The sequence below is a fragment of the Schistocerca serialis genome, chromosome 11 (genome assembly GCF_023864345.2).
Source record: "Schistocerca serialis cubense isolate TAMUIC-IGC-003099 chromosome 11, iqSchSeri2.2, whole genome shotgun sequence".
Classification (NCBI taxonomy): Eukaryota; Metazoa; Arthropoda; class Insecta; order Orthoptera; family Acrididae; genus Schistocerca; species Schistocerca serialis.
This window is the reverse complement of record NC_064648.1, coordinates 36,962,995-36,984,806: the sequence shown is the minus strand read 5'-3', so window position 1 is coordinate 36,984,806 and position 21,812 is coordinate 36,962,995. Positions and strand designations below refer to the sequence as shown.

At 39.8% G+C, this 21,812-nt stretch overlaps 2 protein-coding genes across 10 annotated transcripts in view; one reads left to right on the top strand and one right to left on the bottom strand.

Annotated features, from left to right (window-relative positions):
* LOC126426776 (uncharacterized) overlaps positions 1–8,832 on the bottom strand; it is a 156,069-nt gene extending 147,237 nt beyond the window's left edge. Inside the window, exon 1 of one of the 5 annotated variants that reach the window (XM_050088772.1) lies at positions 8,614–8,832. The gene's annotated coding sequence lies outside the window, so the exon portion shown is untranslated. The remainder of the gene's footprint in view (positions 1–8,613) is intronic. The other 4 variants (XM_050088771.1, XM_050088769.1, XM_050088768.1 and 1 more) reach the window with 4 other exon arrangements.
* A 40-nt stretch (positions 8,833–8,872) lies between these two features.
* LOC126426773 (zinc finger protein 723-like) overlaps positions 8,873–21,812 on the top strand; it is a 203,167-nt gene continuing 190,227 nt past the window's right edge. For 4 of the 5 annotated variants that reach the window (XM_050088762.1, XM_050088763.1, XM_050088761.1 and 1 more), the window contains exon 1: positions 8,899–9,243. The gene's annotated coding sequence lies outside the window, so the exon portion shown is untranslated. Of the gene's footprint in view, positions 9,244–21,812 lie in introns of all 5 variants that reach the window. The other variant, XM_050088759.1, reaches the window with a different exon arrangement.

Sequence of the window (21,812 nt, the reverse complement as noted above, 5' to 3'; positions counted from 1 at the left end):
GGGAGAGGTTACAACCCTGTCTCACTCCCTTCCCAACCACAGCTTCCCTTTCGTACCCCTCGACTCCTATAACTGCCATCTGGTTTCTGTACAAATTGTAAATAGCCTTTCGCTCCCTGTATTTTACCCCTGCCAACTTCAGAATTTGAAAGAGAGTATTCCAGTCAACATTGTCAAAAGCTTTCTCTAAGTCTACAAATGCTATAAACGTAGGTTTGCCTTTTCTTAATCTAGCTTTTAAGATAAGTCGTATGGTCAGTTTTGTCTCACGTGTTCCAATATTTCTACGGAATCCAAACTGATCTTCCCCGAGGTCGGCTTCTACCAGTTTTTCCATTCGTCTGTGAAGAATTAGCGTTAGTATTTTGCAGCCGTGACTTATTAAACTGATAGTTCGGTAATTTTCACATCTGTCAACACCTGCTTTCTTCAGGATTGGAATTATTATATTCTTCTTGAAGTCTGATGGTATTTCACCTGTCTCACACATTTTGCTCACCAGATGGTAGAGTTTTGTTAGGACTGAAAAATTTAGTTCTCAAGAGGTAGGTAATCACAAATTCTTGGGTGCCATTGTTGATAAACACTTGACATAGGAGGACATTATCTGCAAAGTATGCTTAAAATAAGCAGTAGCATATTCTTAATCAGAATGATGTCTAAACAGAGTAAATACATGCACATTGTTTACAATGTACGATGGCTTAATCTACTACCACTTATCATGCCGCATCACAGTCTGGAGAAATGCAGCACACATGCTAATACAATGGCTAATTAAATATCAAAAGAAGACTGTTACTTGCAATGCAAATTTCACCCAATAACCATCCTGCAGAAATAAATGCAAAAATTTTAATATCACTACTGTCCCTTCAGTAAACATGTTTTTAACAATTATGCACAGTTAAATAGACACACACACACAATCGCAACGCAAGCAATATAGAGTGACAATTATTTCCATAGGAAATGAATCAAATTAACTGAATAAGGTCTCAAACTTTGGATGCAATTTATATACTAAATCCCATGCACAACAAAATGGACTGAACAGACAGCTGATTTCTGAAATAAATTAAAAGGTTATTTAATTTTATTTCTCTATAGCCTAAAAGAATACCTAGAATCTACTAAACTGTACATTGCACAGACTCAGACATGTTTGTATGGGCACGAGACAGCAAGGTCTTTAGTAGCTGCGTGAAAACAGATGGAGACGAGTGTCAATAAAATACACAAAAAAGTAAGATAAAACAGCATGTAAAACACAGGTACAAAAGTTGTAAAACTACGTGCATACCCACTCAGAATGACAGAACAAAGTATTGCGTCAGTTGTAAAACATTAATGACAGGAGCTGAAACAATGTAGCAGATGGAAATGGCTGGCTGACCACAAGAATAAAAAAAGGAGAAACCATCCACTCTTTAATGCACTAAAACCTCCAGCCTAAAAGTTTAGGTCAGAGTCCAGACACATCAAAAAACTTTAAAACCTTAGCCACACTCGTCTCATCATCAGCTAAAACTGAGGGCAGATCCCCACCAATATTTGCTTCTGCCCTTGCATCACGATATAAAATGCACTCCGTTAAAATAAGGCACATAGAGATGTGCATGCCACAAGCATCACAAAACTGGGGATCGTCTCACTGTAGTAAAAAGTTGTTTGTGAGAAGGCAGTGCTCAATTCTAAGGCACGTGATGATCACTTCATCCCACCCGAACAACTGGCAGGAAGAACGCCACTTCATCATCCAAAGCTTATTGGCCGTCACCGTGAGCCATTCCTTATCCCACAAGTGCGTGCGCTTTCTGTGTAGTGCAGAAACAACAGCCTGCAAGAGAATAGGACACTTTACCACATCCTGTCCTCTGCAGGCCTCCTCGGCCTGTTCATTTCCCCATATCCCTACGTGACCTGACACCCAGCAGAATGACACTCTCTTACCGTGCCGTCGGAGCGACTACAGTTGGTCTTATATCAGCCGTACCAACTCCTCAGCTGTGTACAGGTTGTGTAACGATTGTAAGGCACTAAGGGAATTGGAGCAAATGAGAAACAGTTTGAATACTACACATCTGCTCCAGTGCCTTTAGGATCGTGTGGAGCTCCGCTGAGAAAACAGTATACTCATCAGGAAGGCAAGTCATGGTGACACAGTTGAGGAACACGACGGAACAGCCGAGGGAATTCCCTCGCTTACAGCCGTCAGTGTATACTATTGTGAAACTGTGATGCAGATCTAAAATGTTAAAAAACAAGGATTGAAATGTAAAATTTGACGTATGACCTTTCTTAAAATTCATCAGCTCTAAAGTAAGTCTGGACCCTGTAGCTCTAAAGTAAGTCTGGACCCTGTAGAAGCCACGGTGGAAATCTGCTCCCATCGCAATGGGAAATGTGAGGACCGGCCCCACCAATTCCTAGAAGGCAATCGTGTGTACGAATCCCACAGGGCCTCATTGCCTGTTACAAAAAGGCTTTTCCAGTTGAGGCTCAGCAGTGGTACAGCAGATGAGTGTGTAATGTACGGACAGTGTTTTGTACGCCTGGCACACCTTAAGTAGCTGTCGTCTGATGTGAAGTAGTGCTTCACCTGCCTCTACACAGAGGCTTGGAATGGGGCTACTTCTGAATGCCCCAGTGGCCAACCGAATCCCTTCACGGTGCACCACATCCAACATCTGTAAATAAGAGGGTCTCGCAGATCCGTACACCGTGCACACGTAGTCGAGCCGAGAGCACGCAAATGCCCTGTAAAACCGGAATGGACAAGCCCTGTCTGCTCCCCACGCACTGTGGCTAAGACATTTTAAAATAATTAAAGAGTTAAGTGACCGTTTTTTCAAATCCTTAAGATGCGGTAACCGGGTAAGCCTAGAGTCAAATATGAGGCCCAAGAAACTCGCTGTGTCTTTAAAAGTAAGAACAGTGCCCTCATCCTCAACTCAAGAAAGATTAAAATGGAACGAGAATGGTTAAAAGGAACACACACAAACTTCTCAGTGGAAAATGTGAAACCACTCTTTTGCGTCCATCCGTCCAAACATCGAATAGTTGCAAATGACGTGTTGTCGTTGCGAGGCTTGAAGAAGGCCAAACACAGAGAAGTCATACACAAACAAAGAACACTGGACAGAACTTTTCACTCTGCATGTAATGCTATTAATAGCTAAGGCAAAGACAGTCACACTTAAAACCCTAGCTTGACGGACACTGTTCTCGTGCTCAAAGTGATCAGACAGGGGTTACTGACTCAATATCTAAAATATCGTGGCGAGGGGAAGGACTGAATAAAAATGGGAAGATTACCACGAAAACTCCATTTGTGAAGCTGCTCCAGGATAAGGTGCCCCCAAGTAGTATCGTAGGCCTTCTCGATGCCTAAAAATATACCTAGAAGGTGATGCTGGTGTAGGAAATCGTGTTGTATAGCCACCTCTAAGAGGGCAAGTTCGTCAAAGGTGGAGTGATACGTCCTGAACCACACTGAAAATGACTACAGAGTTGTCTGGAGTCTAAGATCCAGACAAGGCAGCAGGTGACCATCTGCTCCAAGGTCTTCCCCATACTGCTAGTGAGGGTAACACTACAGTAACTACTTGGGCACGTACAGGCTTTGCCAGGTTTTAAAAGACGAATTGAAATTGCATCGTGCCACGAGTCGGGAAAGTGACCTGACACCCAAATGGCATTAAAAAGTGCGAGAAGGATATTTTTGTTTCGCCTCGTGAGGTGCCGCAGCCTACTGTAACGGATGCTGTCGTGAACACGGGATGTGTCACGAGCTGCAGACAATGCAGAATCCAGCTGCGACATGGAAAATGGGCAGTTGTAATTTTCTTCAGAGGTGGACCGGAAGTCGAGACTACACTTCTCAGTAACCGCTCTATGGCGATGGAAACCTGGATCCTGACTGGTTGTTGCAGTAACGGTGGCAAAATACGCCACCATAGTCTCGGCAATGTTTAGTGGATCGGTCTGGAGAATGCCGTTCCCCATTACAGCAGCTGTGGGGCACCTACGTCCTCTCCCACACAACGGAAGTTTTGGTGGAACGATTAATGGTGTTCAGGAACTGTTTCCACAACCTCTTCTTGCTCTCTAGAATAGTTCGGTGACACTTTGCCCTCGCCACCTGAAAGGCTGCGAGATTCTCTGCAGTTGACGGACACTTGAACCTATGCAGAGTCACACGCCTGCAGATTGTAGCGGCATTCGGCAATCTGCCAAGGGACAAGTTGCCTCTTCTGTTGTCCCGTGGACTGCAGAATGGATGTTGCAGTAGCACAGTGGATCCACCCGTGCCTCGACATTTGCACAATGTTCGAACTGGGCCAACTGGCTATAAAGTGTCCAGTCTACTCTACCGAGCACCCATCGTGTCAGTTTCCTTTCGGGTTTCACTCCAATGGGCAGGTGAATCCAGATCGGGAAGTGATCACTTCTGTGCAGCTCATTGACCACTTCCCACTGAGCAGTGTGAGTAAGAGCTGAAGAGCAAAGTGGGAGATAAATGGCAGAGAACAACCCAGTGCTCACTCCCACATTTAGCAAGTGTGCGCACGATGATGAGAGAAGCCTCTCAGTTGCTCTACCTCTGGGGCAGGCAGTTGCAGAGGGGATGAAGGGGCGGGGGAGCTGTGTAATAAGGTCGGTTAGGGCCTCTTTGTCAAGTGCATCATGTGGCAAGTAAAGGAAACGTATTGTCAACGGATGACGCACGTGCCCTGATACGGCAACTGGTGGTAATGTTGTCATAAGTGAGAGAAGCGAGGAGTGTTAGTTTGTACTGACAATAATACCTACACCTCCTCTAGCTCTCTCTGCACTCAGGTCGTCCTTTTTGTGGAGCACATAGCGTCGTAGCCCAGTGGTGTATGATGGATGGAAATGAGTCTCCTCAGACACAGACACAGTGGTTTACCCTTAGATAAGTGACAGTTCTTCCACATGCATCCTGAACATCTGCAAGTTCCACTGTAGGATGGGATCCATTTCATCGATGTGGTTTTAATTTACCCCTATCTTTGCCAATCGAGATGAAGCACTATTCGAGCGAGGGGGAGTGGAGGGACTGCCTGACAAGAATAAGGGGTCAACTAGAGAAATGCAATGCCTGAGGAAACACATATTAAAAAATTAATTCCCTGAAACATATAATGAAACAGCAGAAGCTTCCTTCAAATTTCCAGTAAGTATATTCGGAATTAAATCTCATTACATTTTTCTTGCACGCCAGGGTACTCCATATGTATTTTTCAATGGCAAACCAATAATTGCTGCGTTTCTGTCACTTTTTATTGCCGGGGGCGCGATATTATTGAACTGTTAATACGGAAAAGTCCACTGTCTACAAAATTTACAGGCTTCATAAACATTAAAAGTTTACATAATAGAAAGCAAATAATGATACACGTGCAGTGAGTCAATTAAAGATAACATAAACTAATTAATTGAAAGTTTAAGTTAAATAGTATCTTAAGTCGTGGAACAGAAAAATTCATCACTGGTTGACACTATAAGAACAAAAAGAAACAACTAACCTGATACTGTCACCTACCTCACCGAGCAAATTATAGTAATATCTGCATACTAGTAACAACTATTTCTAACAAAAACCTGGAACTACAGAGCTAATAAGTACAATACAGATAATTTCACAGTCCTGCATAGCAGCATAATTTGTAATGTTCAAAGTACGCAAACAGGTGGAGACATAAAAATGAAGCATATCATGGCAAGAATCAAATTAAGAGACAAATCAAATGAAGGTATTGTCTGTTGGCTTCTGTCTCAGGTCCTTTGGCCAATGTTTGACTGACAATTTTCCTGACGTTTCGCCATCACCAGTGATTGACATTCAAGTGGCCACGAAAGCCTCAATAATTTTATAAATCAATTATAAAATAATGACACTTTTTGTGGCAGACTGACAGTCAACTGTGAGGATAAACAAGCAATAGCTTGGGCTGCCGCAGGATTGGCAGCCTACAACCTATATTTATTATGCAAAAGCACAACTGACACGGTGACAGCGAATCCTTTCTGGGGTACAGTGACTCAAACCCTCGATGGATCTCTAGTAGTCTTTTTATCTTCATTTATTTCAAAAAGAGAAAAGAAATAAACAGTGAACACCACAAACCATACATACAAAGAAACAAACAAAAGAGTTTAGCTACAGAAGGGTGTTTTCGAAATCAAAAAGATGTGAATTTGCAATGCAGATGATCAGTCAGACATGGTCAGAAGCATATTCAGAAACAAATGGAAACAAAAAAATTATACAAATTCATGAATATATTCAAATTAAAATTTCCTTAGGTAGTATATTCTGATGGGGACTGGATAACAAAAAAATATCTAAAAATTATCTGAAATGCTCAAATATCTCAGCTCCATTAAAGAAAATAAATCAAAAAGGATAAGACCAAGCACAACTCAAAGAATAAAACCAAAGCCATTTGGAATGTAGTAAAACAAGAAACAGGCAGCATAAAGATGAACATAAAAATTAGAAATAACAATAGTTTAATTGATAAGCCTAAGAACATGGACAACTTTGTAAACAACTACTTTAGTAATATAGCAACCAAATTGCAAGAAAAGCCTCCTAAAATACAGTACACAGCTAAAATAAACCTCGTACAATGCTGCCATAACCTACCACTGGGAAGGAAATCAGTAGGATTGTACATATATTTAAGAGTAAAATGTCCACAGGTTGAGATGATGTTCCAATGTGTCTAGTAAAAAATTGCGTTAGCAGCATAAAAGCACCCCTAACAGACATTATAAATGAGTCATTCTCGACAGACATTATAAACAAGTCATTCTCACCAGGTTGCTTTTCTGATTACTTAAAGCAGGTAAAAGTTCTTGCCATACATAAAAATTGTGATACAGAAAATACAGAGAATTACAGACCAGCTTCATTACTGTCTTCTATTTCTAAAATAATAGAAACTGGTGTGAAAACAGACTTACGGATTATTTAAACAAATACCAACTTTGATGCAAAGAACAGTTTGTTTTCAGGAACGGAAATGGAACAGAAGCTGCTGCAGAAAAATTTCCAAAAGCAGTTTTAGAAGGCACAGATAATGGACAACAAGTAACAGGCATTTTCCTAGACCTTAGTACAGCAGTTGATCATGAAATACATTTAGGTAAATTTGAAGCAATAGAAATGAGGGAAGTAGTAAATAAATCTTTTAGGTCTGACCGAGCAGACAAAGTGCAAAGGATAGAGACATCTCGAATTTTAAGTGGCTCAAATTATATGGTAAAACACCTTTCAGATCAAGAATATTTGAACAGCAGAGTCCCTCAAATGAGTGAGTTAGGCCCAATACTGTTTCTCATTTACATTAATGACTTCCCATGTGGGTCATACAAGGAGAAACTGTGTTATTTGCTAACGACAGGAAGACACCAGAAACATTAGAAGTAAAAGCTGAAAAGGTACTTAAGGGTGTCTGCAACTGTTCATACAACAACTAATTAACTCTTAATGTAAAAAGACTAATAACATGAGCTTATACATAAACAAAAAACCTATTATAGCAAAAATACATAATGAAACCACAAAGTGTTGCTGGCACAACATTTTTAAGTATGCATATGATCAGCAATTAAAATGGGATGAACATATTGGAGTACTTGATAAAGAATTAGCACAGCATGCTATGTCTTACAAATATTAACCACACTGTGTAATAGCTCAGGCCTAAAAGCAATGTACTGTGCACATACCCATTCTTTCATAAGTTATGGCATAATATTCTGTAGTGCGAAAGCTCAGAATGTGGAAAACATGTTCAAATTGCAAAAATGAATCTTGAAAATTACGAGCAAGGGCCACAAAAGGGCCCTCTACATTGAGCTATTCCAGAAATGGGGTAGCCCTATTCTGACAGTTCCAAGTGAATAAATACCACAAACTACAGTTTTATACAAAAGTAAAAATAGAGAAACGCTAAGCAGTATGCAGGAAACAGCTCCACACACAATCGTCAAACTAGATAAAGTGATTGCTTGTACCTCGATAGAATGAATATAGCAAAGGCCCAAACCACTATGTTTACCATGGAGTCAAGATCTTATGTAACTACCAAATGAGATCAAAAACCTAAGGGGAACTCTATAAATTTAAAACATATCTTAAAGAATATTTTCTAGTAAATGGTTTTGCATCTATTAAAGAATTCATAAGACATAAAATTATTACAAATGAATAGTCAAGTTGGACCAATTACAAAGTAGACACAATAGATTGTAATTTGTAACCAACTCCATATAATCAAAAATGGTGACATCCATACAACGAAATATGCCTAGGGATGAATGAATGAATGAATAAATAAACTCTACCGCAATTCCATGCTGAGGCCGACATGTAAAACTATATTGAAAACCGGGTGGTAGAGGCCAGATCTCTAACTTTTATTTTCTATTCATACAGTACTTCAAACTCCCCATCCTCCTAACCTTAAACTACTGCATAGCGTGTCCTCACAACTCTGTAAACATCTGATTAGATCAGTCAGTATTGAACTTTTCGAGAATTACATCAAAAAATATTATTGTAAATAAAGTATTTACCTGTGGTAGACAGCTGACTTCCCGCTGCTGTCTGCTCATCCGTAGACAACACAAGTAACCATTTTTTCACAAATTTACGTTGTTTTTTTTCTTTTTCTCGATGACTGACACTGCACTTCACAGAGACTTCACTCACAGTGTGACTGTGTTCTGCTCTCTCAAAACACAGCGAAGTTCCACAATAGCTGGTTTCACGATGACGGCGTCACATCTTCATTGACATCGTATATGATCTTTGCGTGGATTCCGACAGTGACTTGTCGCTTGGGCTGGGTTGTGCTATGTGCTGCTGTTTGTGACTGTTCCTGCAACTGCAGCAAAAAGTAAACAAAGGGGGGATGAAGTGTTTCGTTCGTTCATGTGAGCATAGTAACTAAATAATGACATAAAAGTATTCCATGTTACTCAATATGTTTTTCTGTGAGTGTTGGCGCTCCAGTTGACGTGTTCAATACCCATTGTTAATTTCGAAGCATTGTTCTTGGAACAAAAGGCTATTGATTTGAAAGAAATTAGGCGGGTAACGCTACACTTCTCTGTGTAATGGTTTTGAAAGCTAACAATGGGAATCTTTTCCTTCATGACTCTATGCTGGCATCAAAATGGTTTTAGCGAAATGCAAGTGAAAAGGTAAGATATGCAGCATCAGATTAAGAACACATAGCAAGTGGCAGAAAATCTGTGTGTAGTTTATGTACCAACAACCTGTTTCTTATTAAAATAAAATTAGTCGTATTCGAAAAGAGAAGTAATACTGCATGTGTCCTTGCAAGTAAAAGAAATCGATTAACTTCTTACACGCTCTGAAACATATTGACTGTTCGCTCTCACTTTGTCGATATTGAATTGAATTTTATGTGTATTGTAGTGATCATTTGAAGCGTCAGTGGTCACACTACACACATATACACCATATAAAAGTGTTGTAGCATTACGTGTGTCACAATAATGAATATTTAGAAGATTCTTTAAAGTATGTATGTGCCTGTTCACTAGTGCATCATATCGTAATTCAACTTGTACAATAATAAAAATATTACCATTACACCATTTTCTTGGAGCTCATTAAGAATCCATTATCGCCATATGGATTTAGTTTTAATAGAAATTCTGTGATTTTTCTTTTCAACTGTTGATCTGGTAGCTCCCGGGTACGTTGAAGCATGCCACCCAAAAAGCTTCTATTGTTGGCATTAATAATGACCCAGAATTAAATAGCCATTCTCCGTTCGAAATTGGTTTGGATAAAAATAAGTGCTGCTTGCCTTTAAAGTATTTTTTTTTTTTTTTTTTTTTTACATTTCGTATAAATTTTGTATCTCCCTTTCTAAGACATTTCTTGAATTACACAAATGTATACACGTATTTATGCTATAACATAACAACTATATTTAATTCGCTGTGGCCTATTGTAAAGCAGGCTAACTTAAGAATCCACTTATCCAAATCACTGAAAACCACATTAAGGGCGGATGGACCTAACGTTTACGAAAGTTTTGACAATATGGTCGGAAAAACCGAAAGTTGCAAATCCACCCTTCTGCATTGATTCTTGACACGAAGCGCATAGCCAACAATACGCCGACCATGACTTGTGGGGGTTAGGCGGGGGCAAATAAATATAAGACAAAAAGAATTACAACACCATTCCAAAACAAATTCGGCAAAAATCAAACACGTAGGCCTAATTCCCAATGTACAACACAACCAAAAAATGCAAAAACGAAAACCATTGGCATGGTAAATTTGGCTTGACTATATGTTGACCTTTGCAGCTCATACAAAGCCCTCGCTAAAATGAACCCATACAATTCCAAAACCTGATACTGCAGTTTTCACTTGTCCTATATAGCATCTTAAAAGGAGCCTGCGTACCTAAGACCAACACACTCAAACCAGTTATCTAAATCTTCACTTCCCCTATGTATCTAAGATAAAGGCTATAGTACAATAAACGAAAATGCTGTCACATAACTAATATAAAAAATGTGTAAACAACAATATTTAGCAAATCGAACACAATTACCAAACACTAGCAAGAAGAATCTCAAAATTCATGAAAACTTGCAGCAGCAAAAATATTGATACACACAAACAACATCTATATACGTAAAAACCAAATCAACACTAAATACTTACCAAACTCACCACTCCATAAGTCTGGGTTGACCAACAATCCCGGGAACCCCCGCTTTCCTATAACAAAGATACACTCATAAAAACAAAACAAAATTGTATGCAATCAATCCAAATGACCTTAGGAGCCTGTTTGTAGGCACTGTATCTTAGCCCATTGCAATAAGCAATGGCTTATCCATAAAGTTCTGTGTCATATCCATGACTGACCAAAAAACTAAAAAGAAAACCAGATCTCTGACCATAAGAAACACACAGTAATAATAGTTCCAAATGCAAACAAGGTTCCACCAGCCGCAATATGCAAAATAAAAATAACTCACTTGCAAACTGACACAACCAGTAACAACTTGAAACACACTTATAGCAAATGATTCACTAACATACCTAACAAACAACATTGGATAATAAAGACCCAGCAGAAGAGTATGTCAAATACTGTAATACACCATGCATAAACATGAAGTGACTCAGAAATGTTGTGCAGTCATGACATCATGCAACACAAAATACAGATATGTTATGGTTCAAGACAGACAGTTGGAAAAACAACTTTTGGCTGTTCCCCACCACTCCCCCAGCTGAAAAAAATTCTTAGTACTCTTACAAATTATATGAACTTTTCCAAAATGCTAAAATGTACTTTTCTTTAAAATCCGTGTTCTTGTGGACATAGTTCAATTCTAACAACTATTATATTTAAGAATGCCATTGGTTAGGAAATCAAAAGATTGGCAATAAAAAGCAGACCAAATGCACTTCTAAAACCATGTGGACTACTGGCCTGTGTGTTGAAAATGAAAATAAAAGTGAGAGTAGTACAGGAAACACTTTTGTTACAAACAGGACAACTTTAGTGTGATTTGCAAAGGTGTATTGTAGATGTGAAGACAAGCCAGTAGTTTCATTTACATGTAAATTTAATTCAGGACATTTTCAGTGTGTACTTGGAAAAGCTTTTGGCTGATTATCTGAAAATAGTAGCTAAACTTCTTTACGATTGAAGTCCTAAATCTAATCATTAATTTGTTTTTCGGTTTAGAGAGTTTAATAACATAAGAAGTCAGATAAATTTCACAATAAGAAGCTGAGCATATAAAAGGAGAGTAAGGTGGTTTTCGCACAAGGAGGACAATTTGCTACTGCATTGACCTTAATCTGAATGCTACAGCAGATCTACTGCTTTGAAAAAAAGGATTGCTTTTTTTGATATGTAAAAGAGGTCAGGGTGACAATTCCGGAAAACCTGGCTTCCCAGGGAATCACATTTTACCTGGAACGCTCGAGGAATTCTGCATTTTTAACCTACCATCGAAATTAAATTTTATTAGGCCTAAGTTTTATACATCACAAATTTTAAAATAGTTAGTATTCCAAAATGTGTTAATCATGTGAATATTATTCCTTACAAATTCTCAGTGCTCAAAAACTGCAGTTAAACTACTGCTTATGGCTGGTATACAGCTCAGCCGAGATAAAAGTAAAGTCATTATTGTGTTCCAGGTGTGGGGTGGAAGATGGTGTCAAGAAGCTCCTGAGAAACTAATAGAAATTAATAGAGGGTGGGGGGGGGGCAGATATCACAATAATGACTTTACTTTTCTCTCGGCGGAGCTATGTTGTTGTTGTGGTTCTCAGTCCTGAGACTGGTTTGATGCAGCTCTCCAAGCTACTACTGGGAGATGAAGAAGCTTGCACAGGATAGAGTAGCTTGGAGAGCTGCATCAAACCAGTCTCAGGACAGAGGACCACAACAACAACAACATAGCTCAGCCGAGAGAAAAGTAAAGTCATTATTGTGATATCTGCCCCCCCCCCCCCTCCACCGTCTATTAATTTCTATTAGTTTCTCAGGAGCTTCTTGACACCATCTTCCACCCCACACCTCGAATTGTGTGTGTGTGTGTTTTTATATATATTGATGAAACTAGTCACAGCTGCAAATGTTCCTTGCAAAGATTTGCTGAAAATGTTTCAAGACATTTTTCAAAAGTTGCTCATGGGAAAAGACACACCTCCTTTTTTTGTATAATTAAATGCAAGAATAACTGATGCTATGACCAAAGACTGAAATATATATATATATATATATATATATATATATATATATATATATATATATATATATATATATATATATATATATATATATCCTACAGGAATTGAAAAGTATGAGAGCAGTACCATTATATGACTCATCTTTGGACCACATACAAGCCACAAACTCCAGCCTGTGGATTGTGCAGGAAATCTGTGAGACTAAAAAAATTTGGGAACATCTTAAAATGCTCTGAGAGTATGACTATAGGCCCTGTAAAACCAACTAACAAAAGTGAAAGTTATTTAAGCAGACTTAACATACTAACCATGTTGTTATTGGTATCTTCTGTCCAAAGACTTGTTTGATGCAGCTCTCCAGCTTAGTCTGTTCTTCATCTATACCTAACCACTGCAACTTACATCCACATGAACCTCCTTACTGTTGTGCCATAAATTTCTTTTATTCCTCAGTTCGACTTGGTAAACCCTTGACCATTATTCGACCTAGTCGTCTGATCTCGGCATTCTTCAGTAGTACTAGATTTCAAAGGCTTCTATCCTTTTCTGTGTATTGTCCACATTTCACTTCTATGAAAGGCTAAACTCCAGACAAATACCTTCAGAAAAGGATTTCCAAACATTTAAATTCAATATTAACAAATTTCTCTTTTTCAAAAAATACTTTTCTCGCTATTGCCAGTCTGCATTTAAAACCTTCTCTACTCCAGCAATTGCCAGTGATTTTGCTGCACAAATTACAAAATGGCTCTTAGTGCCTCATTTGTTAATCTGATTCACTCAGCACTGGTTGATGTAATTCAGTTATATGCCATTACTCATGTTTCACTTTTGTTGATGTTCATCTTATTCTTATCCTTCACATCCATATTTTGTAGAATCTTACAACATACCCCAAGCTCAAACATAATGAGTTATTTCAAACAGAACGACCTCCTCCATGCCAACTGGCACGGATTTTGATAACATCGCTCCCGTGAAGCCCAACTCACGTTTTTCTTACGTGACATCTGTAAAGCCACAGATGAAGACTGTCACGTAGATGCAGTATTTCTCAATTTCCGAAAAGTATTTGTACCACACCCATGCTCATTATCAAAAGTACAATTATGTGGTGTATCAGATGAAATATTGACTGGGTTGAGGATTTCCTGGCAGGGAGGATGCAGCATATCTCAGATGGAGAAATACTTTCAGAAGTGCCACGGCGAAGTGTGTTGGGACCAGTACTGTTCATGTTTTATATCAATGACATTGCAGATGATATTAATAGTAACCTCAAACTTTTTGCAGATGGTGCAGCTATCAGCAGTGAAGTACAGTCTCTACAAATACTCAGTCAGACCTTGTTAAGATTTGAAAGTGGTGCACTTTACAAACCAAAGAAACAAAGCACCCAGTGAGTATAATGTTAGTGTCACAGATGGATTCTGTAAACTCATACAAATACATGGTTGTAACACTTGGTAGGGACATGAAGAGGAATGCTAACATAGACTCAAGTCACGGGTAAAGCAGACTGATTTATTGCTAGAATACTGGGGAAATGCAATGAGCAAATATAGGAGATTGCTTACAAATCACTCGTAGAACTCGTCTCCGTCTACATCGATTCTCGGCAAACCACCATAAGGTGGATTGCAGAGGCTACGTTCCGTTGTACCAGATATTAGGGTTTCTTTCTGTTCCATACACATATGTAGTGCAGGGAGAGTGGTTGTTTGAATGCTTTAAGTGAGTGATACCTAGGGGGCCGTAGTATATTCCTAACACCATCATTTAAAGCCGGTTCCTGCAACCTTGTTAATAAACTCTCTGGATAGTTAACATTAATCTTCAGGAGATGTTCAGCCCCTGTTGGTCCAATTTTTATGGGTCCCACATACTTGAGCAGTATTCTATAGCTGGTCACCCAAGTTATTCGCAAGCAGTCTCCTTTTTAGACTGATTGCATTTCCCCAGTATTGTACCAGTATACTGAAGTCTACCACCTGCTTTAAATAACCTATGCGATAATTCGATTTCGTATCCCTACAAAGTGTTACACCCAGGTATTTGAATCAGTTGCCTGATTCCAGCAGTGACTCATTGATATTATGGTCATAGTGAAGTGCACAATTTTACATTTCTGAAAGTTTAAAGCAAGTTTCTAACCTTTGCACCACTTCGAAATCTTATCAAGATCTGACTGAACATTTATGCAGCTTCTTTCGGACAGTACATCATAGATAACAGCATTATCTGCAAATGTATGAGGTTACAATTAATATTGTCTACAAGGTAATTAATGTACAACATGATGCAAGCAAGGGATCCAATACTACGCTTCCCTGGGGCACACCTGAAGTTACTTCTACATCCGACGATCACTCTCCATCCGAGATAACATGTTGTGTCCTCCCTCCCAAAAAGTCCTCGATCCAGTCATAAATTTGACTTGATATCCCATATGATCGAGATTTGGCAATAAGCGTAGGTGTGGTACTGAGTCCAATGCTTTTCGGGAATCAAGAAACACTGCATTTACCTGGCTGCCTTGGTCCAAAGCAGTGTGCGATTTGCAGGGGGGGGGGGATGGGGGGGGGGGGATTTCCCCCTGTCTGCATCAGACCATCCCATCCTCTGGTTTTAGTTTATGCATCCCAACCTGGGATGTTTATTTCCCACGCACTGGAGTAAAACTTTACATATAATTTAAATCTGTGGAGCCGAACACTGAAAGTTTTTAATACAGTCTTACTATTAATAATATTAATATGTTTGCTAATTAATTTTGAAAAAGTGTTATGTAGTAGTTAAGCATTTCAAAACATTTAGAATTAAATCATCATTATCGTGTTGTCATTGTTGCTTTCGTCTAAGGTTCGTCATCTGTTTACATGCGAGCTTGCGAGGGAAGTAGTGTGGCAGTCGTACCGCAGAGTTGTCTGAGCTGGGGGCTGAAATTCCCACTCCGGGCTCTGACATAGGGTGGTGACCGGCCCGGAACCTGTGCGAACATTTACTGTTAGGCCACCTTTTGGCAACGGTATGTCGCGGACTAACGCTCCTGGGACGAAAGCACAAAGTAGTGCGAAGTGAGCAACGGTACTGGTCAGACGGGATCGGACAGTCCGACTTCGCTAGCCACGAACCACGTGGCTGGAGCTTAACACAGGATCCCCAGCATCGCGTACTCCAAATTAATTGGTGTCGCTCGTTCGTTGCCTCGTGTCCGTCAAACACACGGCGATCTTCACACGTTCCCGCTTCAGTAGCTTCGTTAGTGAGTTGAGTGCGTCTGGGCGTGTAAGAACTAGGGAATTTCAAGATGTCATTCAAACAAAGCAAAATTCCTGATTTTCTTAAGAGCAGTGCATTACCTGATACGCGTACAAACTCTGACAGTCGGGATACTAACAGTGGTGCTAAAAGAGTTAACAATAGACACTGAATGCAAAAAAGAAAACGGTAATAATGGTGCTAATACAGGGGAAGAGGCTAAATCTCCGGTGACCGAAAACTCCGACAAATCTCAAGATAGGAATGGGAGTAGCAGTACTCTTGCGATTATAGTAGGAAATTGTGTTGCCTTACCACGTTTTCAAAACTGTCAAAAAGACTAAGCCATGGCTGTCCGTAAAACACAAAAACTTAGTAATATGCACAGTGTGTTCACAAGTTCGTGAACTTCAGGTGGAAAGCGGTGAACGTGTGCGTATCGATAACGCGTTTTTAGCTGGTCTTTATGCTAATAACGCCAAAAAACTAAATGATACAATCGGGGATCATGCAAAGTGCAAACCACACATGAAGTGCGTAGAAATCATGAGTATAAAAGAAAAGAAAAGTTTAGAAAAATGTGTCATTGAAGTGCAAAGTTGTGGGGAAAGCGGTATCAAGAAAAAGTAATCGAACTGCGTCGTTATTCAGATCTGCATATGTAATAGCTAAACAGAAATTATCATTCAAATCGTATCCTGCAGTAATCGAACTACAAAAGCGTAATGGTTTGTCAGTCGGTAATATGCTTCATTCTGACCATGCCTGCCGAATCATTATGTTGTAGGAGAAGAAATGAAAGAGAATCTTGCTCACTTCCTTGTAGAATCGGGTACAAACTTTAGTATCATGATGGACGAAAGTACAACGGTTTCCAATAAAACTTGTTTAATAATATTTATACGTTTGTCCTTTGAGGGAGTTGCTTGTGATTATTTTTTTGACATTGTTGAATTAGAAAGTGGGACAGGAGAATGCATTTTCAGCACACTGTTAGCAGCTCTTGAAAAGTATGGCTCAACAATGCTTGCACCTTACAAAGGTGTAGCCACTCTACTGTCGTTCATTGTATGAACCACAAAATGGAATTAGCTGTCGACGATGTTATGAATGATGTAGCAGATGTATACCATATACAGGTTTTTTTAGATTCCTTATATTCTGTGTTTTCTCGAAGTCCCAAAAATCAGAGACTACTACAAAGTGTTTCACAAGAATTATCCTCACAGCTATTAAAACTAGGCCGTATTTTTCGCGTACGTTGGGTTGCTTCCTCATTTAATGCTGTTCGAGCTTTTCTTGAAAATCACAGTTCTCTTGTCCATCTTTTTGAAAAACTGAGACATGATGGTTCCTGATCAACTCAGGAGAGATCTAAATTTGAAGGTTTACTAAAACAACTCACAAAGTGGTTTTTCTGATAGTGCATACGCGTGAATAGTGAGTTTCGGCATTAACATCTATTTATAAATAACTGTTTAACCATGGGTAAAAAAAATGGTTCAAATGGCTCTGAGCACTATGGGACTTAACGTCTGAGGTCATCAGTCCGCTAGAACTTAGAACTACTTAAACCTAACTAACCTAAGGACATCACATACATCCATGCCCGAGGCAGGATTCGAACCTGCGGCCGTAGCGGTCACGCGGTTCCAGACTATAGCGCCTAGAACCGCTCGGCCACCCCGGCCGGCAACCATGGGTAACGCCACGGTCGAAGCTAGTAACATATATAATTATACTAACCCCCTAAGACGTCCCCCCCCCCCCCCCCCCCCCACTGGTAAAAGCACAAATCGCACACTGGTCCAAAGCTTTCAGTACATCGTGTGAGAAAAGTGTAAGTTCGGTTTTACAAGATCGATGTTTCCATAATCCATGCTGGTTGACATGGAGATCATTCTGTTGGAGATACCTCATTATGCTTCAGCCCAAAATATGTCCTAAAATTTCAACAATGGATGTCAGAGATCTACATCTAAATCTACAATCTGCAAACCACCGTGAGGTGCATGGCAGAGGGAACATTCCATTGTACCAGTTGTTAGGGGTTCTACCTGTTCCATTCACGTGTGGGACGTGGGAATAATGTTGTTTGATTGCTTCTGTGCGTGCACTTATTATTCTAATGTTATCCTCACGATCCTTGTGTGAGCGATACGTAGGGGGCTGTAGTATATCCCTAGAGTAATCATTTAGCGCTGGTTCTTGAAACTTTGTTAATAGATTTCTTCCGGGATAGTTTACTTTTTATATAGTTATTGCTCAATTGTGTGGGACCCGTACCAGATAGCACTAACAGGGGATGTTGAAGGTATATAGTAAGGCTGTGTTTGAACGCGTCTCGAACTGTTCGGACATATTAGGTCCCATTTCGGGAAATCTCCGGTCATGTTCGATCTAGTGACTTATTGGTACTATCAGAACGGCCTGCCTTAGCGTTTTTAATGCCTTGTGCATTTTGATAATAAAAATAGCTGTAAAACAAGGAGTGATACATCTTGTAGCGTAGAGACCATTCGTAACAGCAGCAGCTAATAAATAAATGAAAGATTGCAATTGTTATTGTCTCCAATTCTCGAGCTGTCACTCGCCCCGCGATATAGTGACGTCTGAAGGTACTATGTGCGAGACGGGTCTTGCCGCTGTCATTTATTCTCGTGACAAAAATTAAAGTCATAAAGTCACTATTCTGTTCGTTCGGCTTTTAATTCTTAATTAAATGTCATGATTGTTTCATCTGAATGTTGCCGTCTTGTTTTCAAACTAATTTAAATCTGGTATCGTTTTTATCTGTTATTCTAATTTGGGAACGGAGATTGGATTACTCATTTGCAACCTACTTGGTAGGCCTTATCGCCACTCAGAAAGAAATGAAATGTAACATTGGGCTCAATCAGGTACTAACTATTGGAGATCAGTATTTTTGTCTTTATTATCATTACTTAAAAAACAGCATAAATGTTCGTGTGTCCGTGGATTGCTATACTGTATGAGAACTCATAGTGTAAATTTGTTCGAACAAAATACAAGTTTATGCAGTGTTTTCGAAATTTTCAGAATTTGAGCAGAACTGTAGGTAATTGTTGTGGCTAGTTCGTAATTTCTTGAGCTTCCGTTGCACTCGCGCTGCGCAATTGAAGTGCCAAGTGACTGTTCGAACAAGCTCAATACTGTATCGGGAATTCTCGAGCTCGTTCGAATGCGAGTGTCTTTTGCCCAGCCCTAGTGCTCAGAGGTCACGTATTTGTTTGACGTGCAGGTGAGTGTCGTTCAGATGTAGTGTGGACAACCAGCTGTTGTTCACAATCGATTAGTCAGTTGATTGTTGTTTCGTTCAGCCGGTTTTGTCAGTCGAACGAGACTAGCCTCCGCGACTGTGTCACCTGTATGAATGTTTTCCCTCACCGGGCTCAAGGCTGCGGTCGCAATGCTGCTGAAATCGGCGGATTCCGCCGACTACTTACATCGGCCGATGTTTTCAAAGTTCGCCACTATGAGCACGGTAGCCGTTCTCATCAGCCGAACTCCGGATGACAATCGCTGAAATTCAGACCAGTTTTTCTTCGACATTCTCACACATGGGCTGCCTCGCTTTGCTCCTACAGTGACGTCACTGCGCCAGCCAATCACAGCTGATTTAGCTTCGGGCCCAACCTCCCTTTTAAATAACCGTGGACTGTAGAAGCTGGTTAGTTTAATCCAAGAACAAGAAGAGTTTGCGCCATCCTGAGCGTAAAAATATCACAATCGGGCTATAGTTATGAATCTATGTACTGAAATCGCACGTTTATCGGAAACAAGAAGTAGGCAAAATCCTTATCGGATATTTTAGATGTAAATTAAACTTCAAAAAATTAATTCGTTCGAATGAGAAGAAGGAAGTTTCTTATGCTTTTTTTCGTGTATGTGTTACTGTAGGTGGACATTAGGTGCCTGCAAATTATTATTACTGCTTACTGGCGTTTTTATGCCAGTAGGGTGTTGACTGTTACATGATCTCGATTTGCAAATGCGGCAATGTGTGTGTGTCCACTTTTCAGTGTTTTGCGTGTCCAGAGTATCTTATTCTAAACTAAATGACAGCCATTGAAGTTCAGTTTAACGTATGTCAGCTCAACTTCAAATAAATTGAGCAAAACATAAATGTTTTGTAATCTTGCCTTTCAGGGCCACCACTAATCGTCTTGCATCTGTAAACCCGAAAAGTCATACGTGAAACACTTTCGGATAACGAAAGCTAATTTCGAGTGCTGGTAGAGGTGCGATTTGATTTCTATTAAAAATGCGATAATCACGTTAAAACTGCAGTTCAGGCTCAAGCAAAACGGCAATACGTGACATGGGACCTTTACATATTTCCAGTATTTGGGCCTATACCCCGCTATACCACGTTCTGAAAAGTACAATTTTAAAGTTTTTGTGTGATATGTTGGAGGCTATATACGATGACCTAAAGGCTAATAGAAATGCTCATATCTTCACTCTTGCACCGCAAATACTACAAAATGTTAAATTTATTCTTAGCGATTTTTGAAGCTATGCTTTGTGCTATGCATTAAAAAGACTGAAATAATACTGCCACCAGTCAGTGTTTAAAGAGCATTGAAGTTTCCAGTACTAGATTTTGTTTATCTGAATATTCTGTCAGTATTGCATTAATTTTCACCATTTTTATGATAAAGTAAGCTGCTGTAAAACGACAGATCTGTCTTTCATTAATTAATTAATCAGCGTGTATACGACCCGGGAGATCCGGGATAGACCCGGACATCTGCGAGAAAACCGGGAAAAACCCGGGAATTTTTCGTTGTTTTAGTTTTCAGTTAATTTTTTGTTACTTTGACTGGTTATGAACCGATACTCTAACAGAGGATATTACTGTATCCCGCTACCGCAGAATAATACTGTAACAACAAAATATGAACGAGACTAAAAAAAATTGCGTCTGCCAACAGCAAAGTGTGTGAAAGGCTTTAGGAAGATTATGCAATGCTTCGTAACTACAAATTACCTCCTGTGAGCGTGACTGTTTACATTTGATTCATTTAAGCAGTTACGAGCGGGATCACGCGCACACGCTGTTCGGTACCTTCTCCCGTTTCTGGCTACAGAAATGTGGCCGTTGGGCAAACCGGGGCATCCGAAGCGGGCGGCAATATCGGTGGTAAGGGGGGCAAATTCATATTCTCGAGGAAAAAGAACCCTGTTTCACAAAGCGCCTAGCATCTGGCGCACATTGGTCATTCGATTATTCAAATGATTTTGAAACGCATCCCTGTTGCTTTTTGAACATTTTTGATCACATTCTAAGTTGATTTCTGAATGAATCATAAGTTGATTTTTGAATGCGTGCAGAGTGTACGTGATGTCCCTGCCAGGGGAATCCTCGTCGCATCTAGAAATAAACTTTCCTGCAGACAAAACGGGACAGGGCTAAACGAGCTGAGCGGAATAAAGCCGAACGGGTGAATGCCGTTCGTTTATGTGATTGATTGCGTATGCGAATGATTCGCGTTGTTATAATTACTAGCTAAGTCCATAGATTCAGACTACCAGCGCGGAAATAGACGACTAACAGGAATAACAGGTAAGAACGATTACGTATTATATTTCTCGGTGTATCCAAGAAAATGAAATTTTGAGATAAAATTTTTGGCCACATCGCTACACTAGAAAAGGCAAGTTGTACTTTTCCCGGCTAGCAGCCGCTTAAGTTCTATTTTGGGAGTAGCGCGGAAAAC